This window comes from Doryrhamphus excisus, chromosome 20, assembly GCF_030265055.1.
Source record: "Doryrhamphus excisus isolate RoL2022-K1 chromosome 20, RoL_Dexc_1.0, whole genome shotgun sequence".
NCBI lineage: Eukaryota > Metazoa > Chordata > Actinopteri > Syngnathiformes > Syngnathidae > Doryrhamphus > Doryrhamphus excisus.
The window spans coordinates 11,989,980-12,003,084 of record NC_080485.1 but is presented as its reverse complement, the minus strand read 5'-3'; the positions used below and the strand labels follow the sequence as shown (position 1 = coordinate 12,003,084).

Sequence of the window (13,105 nt, the reverse complement as noted above, 5' to 3'; positions counted from 1 at the left end):
AGGTTGAGATTTTCTTTGTTTTGCATGAACACACGGATCTTATATTTCTTATTTTATTTATGTTGGCATAATTTGGCATTTTTTTTATTGAATTAAAAAATAAATTACTTCAAAACAGCTCTTTATTTGCGATTCATTGAATTAATAACAGGCGGCACGGCGGTCTAGTGGTTAGCGCGCAGACCTCACAGCTAGGAGGGTTCGATTCCACCCTCGGCCATCTCTGTGTGGAGTTTGCATGTTCTCCCCGTGCATGCATGGGTTTTCTCCGGGTACTCCGGTTTCCTCCCACATTCCAAAAACATGCTAGGTTAATTGGCGACTCCAAATTGTCCATAGGTATGAATGTGAGTGTGAATGGTTGTTTGTCTATATGTGCCCTGTGATTGGCTGGCGACCAGTCCAGGGTGTACCCCCGGCTCTCGCCCAAAGACAGCTGGGATAGGCTCCAGCACCCCCGCGACCCTCGTGAGGAAAAGCGGTAGAAAATGAATGAATTAATTAATAACAAACCTTTAACACAGTGATATGTGTAGTAATGTTGATCATTAAGGTAATAATAATAAATAATAATAATAATAGAAATTTAATAAATAATGGATTTTTTTTAGAAATTTTAATCAAATGAAATTAAACAAAAAATTAAAATAATATAAAAATATTGACATTCACTGTACATTGAATTGACAATAGGAATGCCACTAAAATAAATGTCCCACTTATACTTACGCTTACTTACTATACAGTATATATGCTGTATATACAATATAAAGTGGTGTGAAAAATCACCCCTGTTGCCCCTCCCCCCAGAAAGAAAGTAATTGAGATCATTCAGTCTGGAAAATGTTATAAAGTCATTTCTAAAGCTTTGGGACTCCAGCAAACCACAGTGAGAGCCATTAACCACAAATGGCGAAAACATGGAATAGTGGTGAACCTTCCCAGGAGTGTCCGGCCAACCAAAATGACCCTAAGAGCGCAGTGACACCTCATCCAAGAGGTCACAAAAGACCCTACAACAGCACTTAAAGAACTGCAGGCCTCACTTGCTTCAGTTAAGGTCAGTGTTCATGACTTTTAACCTAAGAATGACGGCCTCCATGGTGGAGTTCCAAGATGGAAACCACTGCTGAACAAAACGAACATTAAGGCTCATCTCCATCAAAAGCTGAACTTTATGGAAGGTGTGTGTCCCATTATATCTGGCATCATAACAACAGTAAAATATAGTGGTGGTAGTGTGATGGTCTGGGGCTGTTTTGCTGCTTCAGGATCTGGACGTCTTGCTGTGATAAATGGGAACGTGAATTATGGTGTCTACCGACAGCCTATCCTTAGTCATAGTTACATTTGTTTGATGATCTCAAACTTTTAAGCATGGCAAACATGTAAATAATAAAAAATCAGGAAGGTCAAAACACTTTTTATGTAGTAATATTACTACGTTGATGGATACATAGATATCAACATAGCAAGGATATCAATAATATTCTCCTTTGTATGCTCTTTGCGTCCATATTCATGCTGTAGAAGCCAGAGAAAGATCTCTCTGTGTCTCATTTGCATATGATAAATAAATAAGGAGAACCAATCAAGTGTACCTTGTGACAATATGCATACTTGTGTGTGTGTGTGTGTGTGTGTGTGTGTGTGTGTGTGTGTGTGTAGGTGTGTGTGTGTGTGTGTGTGGCCTTGAGCTCGTGAAAATTACATGACGGTAGGCGGGTACTTTTGGAGATGAGAGTGACTTGTGATTGGTTCGAGCCATGTGGTCGCTTTTATACGTGAGGAGAGAGACACAGGAGAGAGGGCGTTGGGGGGGGGGGGGGGGGGGGGGCAGGAACAGGAAGTGCTGCACACGGGAGGCTGGACACAATCATGAATTTCAAATAAGTTGTTCACTTCAGGAGTAAGTGGCAGCCACTCCTTGCAGCTGCTTTGTTGAGATAATTGATTTTCAAATAGTTTGGAGGACGAGGGACCTCCAGACAAGAGGAGGAGGAGGAGGAGGAGTGTAGTGTGTTTATTTATGTGCCGCACTTCTCGCTTTGTGTGTGTGTGTGTGTGTGTGTGTGTGTGTGTGAAGCGATGTTTTAATTCACTTCGGAAAGAGGCCATGTCGGCGCCGAGACTGGGCTGCTCGCCGTAATTAAACTGATACAGCTCTGCCCGAGCAGGAAAGATTAATTTTTCATGTCTGGTATGTCGGCCTCCCTCTTCCTCTCGCGATTGCTCAGCCGGCCGAGCAAAGAGCTGTTACACTTGGAGCTGTTAACATGGCCGCCGTGCTCCGTCGCTTGCACAGATAACTGAGCGTGCGGCACGACAGCGACACAAGACTCAATGAGATGCATTAGTGGCAGGATTTGAATTGACAATGTAATTTGCCGCTTCTTCTCTGCTCAGCCCGGGCGCTTCCTCGCTATCCGTCGGCGCCGCTCAGCCCGCCGCCGCTGTTTAATTTGTAGCGAGCAAAGCCGCCGGGGTTTCTGTCATGAATATGTTTAACACATGAAACATCGCACGGCCACGGGTACCAATGAGAAAATACATACATGTTCTACCCTTGGATATCAACATGGAGAGGCTTTTTGCTAATGCTAATGCTAATGCTAATAGGTTTGGTTAAAGTTGAGGTGACCAAACATCCTGTTTTCCCAGGACATGGACTGTTTTTGCATCTGTTGTGATATAGTAGGTAAAAAAAAAATACTACCCATTATTAGTATGATCTTTGCTCTCATTTTTCAAAAAATTACAACTTTATTTTGTTTTACAAAAATTACTTTTTTTCTCTTACCATTTTGACTTGATTGTCGTTTTTTTCAACATTTTTTTCAACATTTTTTTCAACATTTTTTTCAACATTTTTTTCAACATTTTTTTCAACATTTTTTTCAACATTTTTTTCAACATTTTTTTCAACTATTTCAACTTTTTTCATGTAACTTTTCTTCTCGGAATTTTTTATTTTATCCAATAATGCTTTGACTTTGTTTTCTCAACATGCAAACTTTTTCCACAACGTAATTTTTTCAAAAATTACAACTTTATTCATTTTTTTTGGTTTTTCATAATATTATGACTTTTTCAATGACATTTCTTTTCTTCAATATTTTAACTTTATGCTACTAAATTGTCATTATTTTTTCTCATAATGTTCTGACGTTATTCTTGTAAAGTTATGACTTTTTCTCCTTAGATTACAACTTTTTATCTGTTAATATTTGGACTTTATTCTTATAAAGTTACTGCAGATTTTTTTTCTTCATTTTTGCTGTTGCTTTTTTATGTTGTAGTTTTCTTGTTAAATTATATATTTAGAATGAGCCGCAGGCCGCACTTTGAACACCCTTAGCTTTAGCTTGGGATAACATGGGAACATACAGTATCTTGCATCTTGGGAATTACCCAAATTCAGTGATTTTTTTAAGAAAATGTTAAAACTGAAAATCATACAGAAAAAAAACATGACACAGATCAGTTGACGAGCATTCATATTTATTTTATGCAATTATGATGAGTTAATTATTATGATCTGCCTCCTCTGACTAAAATTTATGAATATGATGTCCTGATGTCCTGAAGTGAGGCTCAAATTGGAAAATGATATTTGGCATTGATGTACTTACACTTGACCTCAATAATCCAACTGCAAAGTGTTCTCCCCTTCGGAAGCACGTCGCTTGGCTTTGTGATGTCACACAACACCTTGTCCAATCACAGGAGACCTTACTGAGATGATCCCTTTTCATAAAAGCATGTCAAATTTGATTGTTAATCATGGAGCACGAGCTTCCTGGTGTGAAAATCAATTGCGTCGTCACACGTCTGCAGCATGTCGCCATGGCGTTGGCCCACAGGTGAGCTGAGCTGTTTGACAGGTGAGGAGCGAACAAGCCTCTCTGCTATTTCCAATCACTTGAATTCTCCGTCTTGACAGCTCTGGCCTTGGGCCCAGATCCTCATTTCACGGGATAATTGAGCTATACGAGCTACATAAGCTAAAAGGGTAATCGCCGCAGCCTCTGTTTAGCGCCTGATTGTCAGTCTGAGTGTGTGAAACCCAAACCCGGCCATTGTGCAAGAGGTGGAGCGAGACGCCGGGCCTGATTTGTGCAGACACGCACGGTCTGATTCTCACACAGGACAGAACCAGTACATGTACAGTACACACACACACACACACACACACACACATGCACATATAGGATGAAAGTGCACACTCAGAGCACAATTTAGTGTTTGTGTGTCTTCCAACTGATTCAGATTGACAGGATGCTTAGGAGGCTGGCTGCTCACTATAATTACACACACTTGAGAAATGTCGGCTCGCTGTGCTGAAGAGGAGGCTGTAATCAACGCTTTCTCACTCGCACATACACACCTGACATTCTTGCAAAGATTAGCAACACACCTTTTTTTTTGTGGCGCTGGAATCCAGTTTAGGGGTGAAGCAAAGGAGGAACACAAGCAAAGCGAGAGTCTTTTGTCTTCATCCCCAAGGTTGGTGTCTTAGCATCAAATGTGTCAGCATCATCTTCACTGTGTGTGCTGATCTTTGCAAGTTTTATCAGTTTGTTAGTTTGGGGCTTTGTCATAACTACAGTACATTTTACTGTAGGTTATTAAACCTAGTTATTCTTGGGGGCGGGGGGGGGGGGGCAATTGTCCCTTCACTATTATATGTTTCATTCTGTATATTCATAGTCATGAATTAAAACACAGGCAATGCTAGGGGCGGCACGGTGGTCAAGTGGTTAGCGCGCAGACCTCACAGCTAGGAAACCAGGGTTCAATTCCACCCTCGGCCATCTCTGTGTGGAGTTTGCATGTTTTCCCGGTGCATGCATGGGTTTTCTCCGGGAACTCCGGTTTCCTCCTACATTCCAAAAACATGCTAGGTTAATGCTAGGTATGAATGTGAGTGTGAATGGTTGTTTGTCTATATGTGCCCTGTGATTGGCTGGCCACCAGTCCAGGGTGTACCCCGCCTCCAGCGACCCTTGTGAGGAAAAAGTGGTAGAAAATGAATGAATGAATGTTCATGCTAACCCAAGATTGTCAATATGACAGAGCACAAAGCAGGCCAGGGAAAACTTTCAGGCACAAAAATATGCAAATTCATTTTGGAAATAAGGGCTATTATTGTATTCAAAAAAATAATATACAGTTAGAAATCTTATATGTTTATGTTGTGCTGACCCGTCCCACTTTGTTTGACGACTCTTGAACACTGCATAGTTGCTTAAGCTAACACATGGACGTATATTGTATTTTTCATACTGTGTATGATGCGTAAAAGTAAGATTTGTTGACGTAATTGAGTGCTAATGTGTGTATTTGTTTGGTGCGTGTTAATCAAGTTAATTCAAGCTAGCACACTGTGTTCGCTCTTAAACAACAAACTCCATAACCTCGGTTCCTGAAAATGGGGTACATGTACCCCCAACGGTAAGTCAGTTGTCACGGGGGTACGTGACTAAAAAAAATAAAAAACATCTAGCGCCTAACACTCACAAATAAGAGTGCGCCTGAACGCTTCACAGCAGGAGGAGACAACCGCAATAGTACTGCTCTAGTTTTTTTCCACGAATGGTGCATTCAGATGCATCACATAACTCCCTGGGTTCAAGTTGCCGCTGCATTCAGGGACACATGGAAATCACAGAAAACACACCCACAGGTGCAAATACATGAAAAATCACATGATATTCACAAAATTAACCACTTGTTGCTCATAAGAGTAAGATAATGTTACACGGACATCAATGTTAGCGTGTTGTAGTAGGGCCAAAAATGCCTTCAGGTCAAACATCTAAAAGGGGTACGCCACTGTAAAAAGTTTGGGAACCACTGCGCTACATTGTATATGTGATAAATAAAGGTCAGTCAATCATTTATAAAAGAGGCGGGCCCTTTAAAAGTCAGCCTTTTGTTGTGTCCGTGTCGTATTTTCCACGGATGTCGCTCAGCTTCTTTATTGATAAGCAGGCGTTCCATTCAGGGGGAACATGGACATGTTCAACAAAGACTTGACAACAGGCATCAACCTTTGGGGACGTTTGACAGAAATAGTTTTCTGCAGAGATGCTCGTGTCCGGGATGCGTGCGGGACGACTGGATAGAAGGAAGGGGTCTCTCAGGGATGGGGGGTCTCTTACTGTGAGACATGGCTGCTGTCAGCGAGTCGTCTCCACGTCGAAGAGTGAGACCTGTCTCTTAGGACTGTGTGTGTGTGTGTGTGTGTGTGTGAGGCATATCACTAAAGGCCACCACATATCTTGTCCACACGGTCCCCCGGCAGTGCATCCATTAAGTGCTTTTCTGTGTCCTAATCTGGGACACACGGACGTCTGTGTGCATGAGGCTGATAGAAGTGTCATCTCAGGACAAACAAAGTCTCTCTGCATGTCCTATTATTATTTACAATAGTTTAAAGTACATAAAAGCTTCACAAACATAGCAAATAATGCAGCATGGTGTGTGTATATGTGTGTGTGTGTGTGTTTGTGTTTAGAAAGCTCATTTGCTGGCATCGCACAAAAAGGTCGTAGCTGATGAGGCTTATTGGGTCGGTTGTTATAGTCTTAAAGACAATCTCATTATGCATAACATGAAATGCATTAGTTCACATAGTCAAATTCACAATATTACCTCTAAAGTTGAACACAGTCGCCCTTGTTTACATTCGTTCGTTCATCATAAAACCTCTATAAATTGGTACAAATAACATTTTGATGTGGTGGAACGGCGGTCGAGTGGTTAGCGCGCAGACCTGACAGCTAAGAGATCAGGGTTCAATTCCACCCTCGGCCGTCTCTGTGTGGAGTTTGCATGTTCTCCCCGTGCATGCGTGGTGGGTTTTCTCCGGGTACTCCGGTTTCCTCCCACATTCCAAAAACATGCTAGGTTAATTGGCGACTCCAAATTGTCCATAGGTATGTAAAAGCAAAGCTTATTAAATCCTACCCTTCCATTTGGTACTTTTACAATCAGTAACTGTAGCATTTGTTCACTTCCTGCTTTCCTAATATAGTTTACGTTTTTTTTTCACATACTGAAGTACGAGGTGATATGACCATACAATGACATAATGGGTACCATAGTAACTGTCAATATAGTGATATATATATATATATATATATATATATATATATATATATATATATATATATATATATATATACCGCGCCTCTCGCCGAAAGACAGCTGGGATAGGCTCCAGCACCCCTGCGACCCTTGTAAAGATAAGCTGTAGAAAATGAATGAATGATTTTTAGCAGTGGTTAGCATGTTAGCCACACAGTCAGGATTTGAGTATTGGATATATTGGATTATATTGGATTCGAGTCTCCACTTGGATATCTTTGTGTGGAGTTTGCATGTTCTCCCCGTGCATGCGTGGTGGGTTTTCTCCGGGTACTCCGGTTTCCTCCCACATTCCCAAAAAAAACATGCTAGGTTAATTGGCGACTCCAAATTGTCCATAGGTATGAATGTGAGTGTGAATGGTTGTTTGTCTATATGTGCCCTGTGATTGGCTGGCCACCAGTCCAGAGTGTACCCCGCCTCCCGCCTAAAGTCAGCTTGGATGGGTTCCAGCATGATGATAGATTAGCTTCTAGATTTTTACACAAATATGGTCAAATTAAGAACTGAAACTCAGCGTGTTTCACTGTTGAAAATTGATGCAATTGTTTTTCTTTTTGTTTCTCAATTGCTTTTGGAGACAGAAGTAAAATTTTTTATCATAAAACAAGTCACTTCATCACAAAGGATGTCGCCATAAGTAAAGATGTTAGGTTCAGTAATTATTCATTTATCAGAAGGAAGCGACGCATCACCTCTGAAGGGGTCACAGCGATTAGACTGTCAAGCACTTTGCTTCAAAGACGACCACGAGGTTCCACCGAGGAGATGCAATTGTAATTGTTTCTACCTCAAGAGGAACGTAATTAATTTGTCTTGAGTTGGACGAAGGGGAGTGGCAGCCGCTATGGCGCTCGGGATAGCGTATGTGTGTGTGTGTGTAGTGTGTGTAATCATAAAAGATGTGCAAAAGCAATAAGGCAAAACAGGATGCAATGCTAAGCAGCGGGCTGGCGTCCACAACGGGGGCCGAAGTGGCGCCGTCCCATCGTGCCGGAATTGAAATGGCACAAGCAGACGCCCGTTTGTCCCTCCACTTAATAGTTCTACTGGGGCGTCATTTAATGCAAGGGGGGCCCTCGCTTTTTAAAACTATTTAAAAGAACGCATGCAAATCACAGTGTGTGCAAAATGAGTGTCTTAATGAAAACTGCGCCCACAACAGCGCCCTGCGGGACACCCGAGACCCGGGGGAGGTACTTGGGAATGCATGGACTGCAGGGTGCTGAATAATGACCATGGACCCCGGACGGCAAGGCGCACGCTTGTTATGCTAAAAGGCGAGAGCGGTCGCCTCGGGGCGACGACGGGAGGGCAGGGACACGCATAAACGCGGGGAGGGGACGGCCGGAACTTAATAAGCTGGTGATGAAGGCGCTGACAGGAATGCAGAATAGAGACGCAAACAGTTGATTTCGCCGCAGAGTTTGGACGTTTTCAGGCTCACTGAACGCAGGACTCAGGGTCGTCGATTGGAGATCCGTGCATGAATTCTGCTTTTCCAATCCGACAAAACAGCACATGTCGTCTGTCATGCACCATAATTCCGACTTTTGTGGCTCAATCAAGGTTCTACCGTTAAATCCTTTGAATCGCCGAATGATCAAACGTTTCTATTGTATTCTTTTCTATGACACTGAATGATTAGCTTTGAGCAATGCAATCATCCTCCCAAAGATGTAAATATACTAAACATTAGCGATGATGATAGCTTTCAATGCTCTCATTTCAAGGCAATGCTGTTTTAACGCCAAAACGTCAGTCAAACTACATGCGGTAAACGTGCCGTACTCCTGTGTGACAACCCAGCTTTTTAAAATGGAGTTCATTACATATAAAGGATAGATTTCCAGAATAGATCAAAGACAGACCCTCGTGAGGTCAGCAGTATAGAAAATCAATGGATGGATGCAAAACATAGAAATTGTATTGAAGAAGAAAAAAAAGGTCAAATCCACCAATCAGAGCTTGTCTTGTCACTTCTTTGGTCTTGGTCTTTACATTTAGCCTAAAGGAAGATAATATTGCACAACTACTGATGGTGTTTTTGTACGGCTGGCATGCTTTGTGTGTGTGTTAGTCTTACGCTTGGTGTTTAGGTTAGGGTTTGGGCTATACCTTGGGTTTGGGTTTGGTTATCATTAGGTTGAGATTCAGGGTTGTTGTTATGACAGTTTGGGATAAAGGGTTAGGGTTAGTGTATGGATTAAGGATAGGGTTACCGCTTATCGGGAGGGTGCTGGAGCCTATCCCAGCTGTCTTTGAGCGAGAGGTGTGGTACACCCTGGACTGGTGGCCAGCCAATCACAGGGCACATATAGACAAACAACCATTCACACTCACATTCATACCAATGGACAATTTGGAGTGGCCAATTAACCTAGCATGTTTTTGAAATGTGGGAGGAAACCGGAGTACCCGGAGAAAACCCACGCATGCACGGGGAAAACATGCAAACCGAGGGTGGAATTGGACTCGGGTCTCCTAGCTGTGAGGTCTGCGTGCTAACCACTCGACCGTCGTGCAGCCCTTTTCCTCATAATATTATGACTTCATTCATTCATTTTCTACCGCTGGAGCCTATCCCAGCTGTCTTCGGGCAAGAGGCGGGGTACAACTTGGACTGGTGGCCAGCCAATCACAGGGCACATATAGACAAACAACCATTCACACTCACATTCATACCTATGGACAATTTGGAGTCGCCAATTAACCTAGCATGTTTTTGGAATGTGGTAGGAAACCGGAGAAAACCCACGCATGCAAGGGGAAAACATGCAAACTCCACACAAAGATGGCCGAGTGTGGAATTGAAGTCAGGTCTCCTAAATGTGACGCCTGCTTGCTAACCACTCATCCGCCATGCAGCCCAGTGTGTGTATCAATACTTTTTAAACATTTTGAGCGCATGCAACAATACTATAATAATTATGATAACCATGATCATACATGAATAAGAACACAAGACAATGTATAATATCAAACATGAGTCATAGAGAAGTGTCGGGGGGGTCAGCAGGTTTGTGGCCTTGTTCTCATGGAGTCAGCCATGCCTTCACTTACATGCAATGTGCACCTCTTATTTATTTTTTTTTTAAAGGTGTCATGTTGGGCTTAAACAATAATGACCAGGCTAAACATTGGCAGCCTCTCCAATGAGTGAAGACGACGCTATCAGACGCAGACTTCCTGTCCCTTCCTCCCGTCTCGGGTTGTTTTATGGAGTGATTAGTGGTGTGTCGCGGCCCTTGAGGTGAGGGGGAGTGAGGAGATTTCTGATTACCTGACAAGTCACGACAGGAGAGGCTACACTTAGCCCATTAAAGATTTTTTTTTCCCCATTTCTCCGTCATGACATTTGAGAGCCGCTGAGAAAGCCGCACACCACCTCGCCATTTCCCCCGTGCACGTGGCCTCCACTTAGGACTGAGGGAGGGGGGTTGGGGGGGGGGGGGTCTAGAGAGCGAGCGACGGCGACTGGGCCATCATGGCTGCACAAATGGACTTCATTCACCAAGGTGAACCGTACTACACTGATAAATGCACTTCCTTGAATGTCAGCAAATGTCACCCAAGAAGCCATTTGCCGCCACTTTAATAGCTTCTTCTCCACGCTGCCGCACACAGGAGGAGGAGGAGGAGGAGGAAGAGGAGGAGTCAGAAGGAAGCAACTGAGATCCGCCGATCCGAGCGATGACAATCAGTTATCGTCTGGTAGTTTGTGGTTTGTGTTCCATTTCTGCCCCTTTGTAGGGTAATAAACATATTTAATACATTTCTTATGTAAATGAATTAATGTAGTTATTAATTTCTCCAGCTGGAAAAAAGCGGGAAAGCTCAGAAGACGAGTCAGGAGGATCATCAGACGACCTGACCAACAAAGATGAACCGGAACACCTTCATCCTCCAGATCAGCAGGTACGATATTATGTTCATTATCACCTCATTGACTGTTTGTGGGACTCATAGATTCCAACTTCTGCTACCCAGGCCTCCTGACGTCCAAGCGGACCCCCCCCCAATTTGTAGAAACTGGAATCCTCTGGAATACTTTTCATAGTACATTGATGAGTCTTTGAAGAATTCACACATCAGAGAGAGATACAGATGATCAGCGTTGAAGAAATGAGCATGTGGATCCACGTGCTGCCCCGTCTTGGTCTTCCCAGAATTGACATGTTATGAGCCAGAAAAACCAAAGCGTCAATTCTAGAGCAGAAAATGACAAGGAACAGGTTCTTCAAGTTGATGTAAGAGATGAAACAAAGAAGAAAGATGTTCTGTCTGCATGAGTGCATGGATGTATGAAGGTATACATATAAGTGACAGAATAGCATAGCATCGCTAACGGGGACACATTGTCAAATCTCAAATAAAGATGTTTTATAACGTTTATGAATAAATGATGGCTGCTTTAGGTGGACTATGGTGATGTAAATAAAGATAGCGGTTGTGCGAATCAAGTGAAAAACATCATAGGGTATTTCATAGGGTATGATAGGCATGATAGACTGATGTCAATTTTTTTTTAATGCTACGCAATCAACCCACATTATGTTCTTTAATAAGCAGCGTGTGAGTTATTATGCCTTTTCATGTCTACGTACTATACTTATAATATACTGGTAATATGAGTGTAAAAGTGACTATAGGGGTGCTACTTCATGTCAAGAGAGCTCTAAAAAAATTTGTTAATATTGAATCCTACTTCTTCCACTGTCGGGTATGTAATAAATTAACCACGATCAACGAGGGATGACTGCATAGTTTTGCGTAGGGGGTTTGAATTAAGCTATGGGTTCTAAACATAACAAATTAGCATTATATTCCTCGTTAGTGATGCATTTTTACTCACATTTTTGAGGAATTCAAAAATACTGTCTGGACAAACTACCAGGTTTTTAGGCATCATCCAAAATGTCTCCCAGTGCGAACAATTAAGAGATTTAATCAAACCATTTATTAATTAAAAGGTGCGTCTTAACACTTGTGTTGCACGGTGCTCGAGTGGTTAGCACGTAGGCCACACAGTTGATTCTCCGCTTTGGAGTTTGTGTGCTGAGTTTGCATGTTAATATTCTGTATTCAAAATCTTTAATTCGGTAGTATTCTGATTTAGCTTCAGCTTTTATGTTCATCTTTTTGTTTCATTTTAAGTCACATCATGAGAGTTTTGGATGAAATAATAAAAGTGGAGTTATCATTTGTATTAATGCATTGGATGTTGGGACGCGCAAGTGCTGAGACAAAGCAAGAGCTGTGGCAATATTGCAAGAACAACTGTATCCGTTGTTGTGCTAATCCTAAATGAAATATGTATTCAGTAAAAAAAAAAAAAGGATTAGGGCATCCAGTGTCATGAAAGAAACCACTTACCAGCACCAAAGGTAATTTGTAACCTTAGCAACCGCTTTTGGAAATGGAGGATTAGGATTGGCCAGCACGCACACACACGCACACAAATGCTGCTACTTCAAGTACACTAATGTAGGCGTTCCAAAAAGTTACACCCAAGCAGGATTTAAGGGTACTATAGTAAGCGGGTGCAAAAAGTAATTAGATTTTGATTTTATAGCATAACAACAATAGACAGAAAGACCACAAGGAGCTCAATGCTAAGCTACATGAGGAAGAGAGGGAGGGATTTTAATGTAACACAAGTACTTGGTGTGTTTTACTTGTAATTGTTAGTCAAGGCAACGCCAGGCAACGCCACCATGGCTTCCATTGAGTGCTTTTCTTGTGCTTAGCAAACACAGAATAGAATATGGACGACATGTTACATTACAATGACAACATATGTACGGTTAGGACTAAATGTTGTTAAATGGCTGTCTTTAGCTCCGGGGTTGTTCTATGCATTTAGTTTGTTATGTTTTGAGTGAACAATGGCAATTGAAAAGAGATGGTGAGTGCTTTGGGGATGAATCTAATCTAACTCAATTTTACTGAA

General features: G+C 42.2%; 1 long non-coding RNA gene across 1 annotated transcript; it reads left to right on the top strand.

Moving 5' to 3' along the window:
- The first annotated feature begins 10,007 nt into the window (after window positions 1-10,007).
- LOC131108054 (uncharacterized) lies at window positions 10,008-12,638 on the top strand. The gene is made up of 3 exons (XR_009120390.1): window positions 10,008-10,876; window positions 10,970-11,070; window positions 11,143-12,638. It is a non-coding gene; the product is annotated as an uncharacterized LOC131108054 (long non-coding RNA).
- The last annotated feature ends 467 nt before the right edge of the window (window positions 12,639-13,105 follow it).